We start from the raw sequence: 2,495 nt of genomic DNA on the forward strand, positions 1-2,495 counted from the left end.
TGTGCAGAACTTCTCTGGTATTTGAGGGAAGCACTGATTCCTATCAATCCTGTGTGCTTTAGTCTCCTTTTGGGAGCCCCACAGATATTTAGGGCACAAGTAAGCTTTTTCTTCTTTCTTTTTGAACCAAATCTGCTTGTATTATCACAGAGTGACTTCAGAACTTCTGTACCATTTATCCTATGCATTGACATGGGATTGTGAAAGATCTGGGTACCCTATGTTTTGTATAGACTTCTGGAGGAATGTCGTCTGAATGTCCATCTGGGTAGCACTTTATATTGACAGTGGATCCACTAGGGAAATGTATAGTTTGTCCTGTGTGCTTAAAGAACCCAAGGGAATTTGCACCCAAACTTGTTCAGTTTCTCACCTGAGCATGAAAGGGTGGCCTTCAGTCAACCCTAGGACGCTATTTCTTTAGGAGAGACCCTTCCCCAATGTTCTGGGAGCTTACTTGGGACTAGAGTTTCCTTTTGAGAGGGGTAACTCAGTTTTACCTTTTTTCTCTCTGTTTTTCATTTTTGTTAAATTTATTTTATCTAGCTCTTTGCCACCCCCGACCCTCCCCCAAACAGCTTAGCAGATTCTCCAGAGCCGCCCACCGGAGCATCGGCTTACCGAAGGAGGCTGCGAATGCAGCCCAGGCCGCAGGGCAGGAGGCCGGCCTAGGCGGTGCTGGTCGGGACTCGGCTCTGGGCATTTATCCCTGCTTGCGCCCCCCGCCCCATGGATCTCTCGGCCCAGTGTCTAATGTGCGGCCTGAAGTGGGGGCCCAGTGACTTGGTAGGAGAAGATGGCATCCATGTGGGACGAGGCCGAACAAGATGGAATTGGGGAGGAAGTGCTCAAAATGTCCACAGAGGAGATTATTCAGTGGACTCGTCTGTTGGACAGTGAGATCAAGATCATGAAAAGTGAAGTACTCCGTGTGACACACGAACTACAGGCCATGAAGGACAAGATCAAAGAGAACAGTGAGAAGATTAAAGTGAACAAGACGCTGCCCTACCTTGTCTCCAACGTCATCGAGCTGCTAGATGTTGACCCCAGTGATCAAGAAGAAGATGGCGCAAACATTGACCTTGACTCCAGAGAAAGGGCAAATGTGCTGTGATCAAAACCTCTACCGACAGACCTATTTTCTGCCAGTGATTGGTTTGGTTGATGCAGAGAATTTGAAACCCAGAGACTTAGTGGGAGTAAATAAAGACTCCTACCTGATCCTTGAGATCCTTGCCACCGAGTATGACTCCTGAGTGAAGGCCATGGAGGTGGATGAGAGGCCCACAGAGCAGTACAGTGACACTGGAGGGCTGGACAAGCAAATCCAGGAGCTGGTAGAGGCTATCATATTGCCAATGAATCATAAAGAGAAATTTGAGAATTTGGGGATCTAGCCTCCAAAGGGAGTACTGATGTATGGACCCCCGCGTACTGGAAAAACCCTGCTAGCCCATGCATGTGCTGCCCAGACCAAGGCCACATTCTTGAAATTGGCTGGACCCCAGCTGATACAGATGTTCACTGGGGATGGAGCGAAGCTTGTTCAGGATGCCTTTGCATTGGCCAAAGAGAAAGCTCCCTCCATTATCTTCATTGAGAAGGCAGGGGATCAAGAAGTTCAGAGGACCATGCTGGAACTCCTGAACCAGCTGGATGGATTTCAGCTTAACACTCAAGTCAAGGTGATTGCTGCTACAAACAGGGTGGACATCCTGGACCCTGCCTTGTTGCACTCTGGCTGCCTGGACCACAAGATTGAGTTCCCAATGCCCAATGAGGAAGCCTGAGCAAGGATCATGCAGATCCATTCCCAAAAGATAAATGTGAGCCCTGACGTGAACTATGAGGAACTAGCTCTCTGCACCGATGACTTCAATGGGGCCCAGTGCAAGGCTGTGTGTGTGGAAGTGGGCATGATTGCACTTTGCCAGGGAGCCACCTTCATGAGCTCACCCATGAAGACTACATGGAGGGCATCCTGGAGGTGCAGGCCAAGAAGAAAGTCAATTTGCAGTACTACGCTTGACAGGGCTGGGGAGCCCCAGCCCCAAGCCTGGGATCAACTCATTTATCTGGCTTGCCAGTAAAAGTAGTAACAATAAAGAAGGTTGGGGTTGTTTTCCCCCAATGATAAAAAAAGAAATTATTTTATCTATTTCTTCTTTTTCTCTATTTGATTAGGACAGGTTTTCTACAAATACTAAACAGGCAATTGTTTCTGACAAGCTTTGAAAAATATTGTTTGCTGGATTTGCATAACTTTGTATTTGGGGATGATTGAGATCTCCAAGTCCATTCTTAAAGATTGTCTGGCTTGGGATTGCTTAAGGATGGAGCTGAATGGACTGGCTGAGACGTTTTACCCAACCCTTAAGAGACAGTTAGGTGCCACACAGATCTCACTGAAACTCTTTAGCACAAGGAACCTGGGAGGAAGCATTTGGAAGGACAGTGCTCAAGCCTCCCTATGATCCCAGAAAACTCTCCAG

At 47.7% G+C, this 2,495-nt stretch overlaps 1 pseudogene; it reads left to right on the top strand.

The window, feature by feature from the left end:
- The first annotated feature begins 675 nt into the window (after window positions 1-675).
- LOC138175308 (26S proteasome regulatory subunit 6A pseudogene) lies at window positions 676-2,149 on the top strand (annotated as a pseudogene).
- The last annotated feature ends 346 nt before the right edge of the window (window positions 2,150-2,495 follow it).

Source organism: Petaurus breviceps, unplaced genomic scaffold (assembly GCF_028583685.1).
Source record: "Petaurus breviceps papuanus isolate PSGF00001 unplaced genomic scaffold, PetGlider_PUasm1.0 77, whole genome shotgun sequence".
NCBI lineage: Eukaryota > Metazoa > Chordata > Mammalia > Diprotodontia > Petauridae > Petaurus > Petaurus breviceps.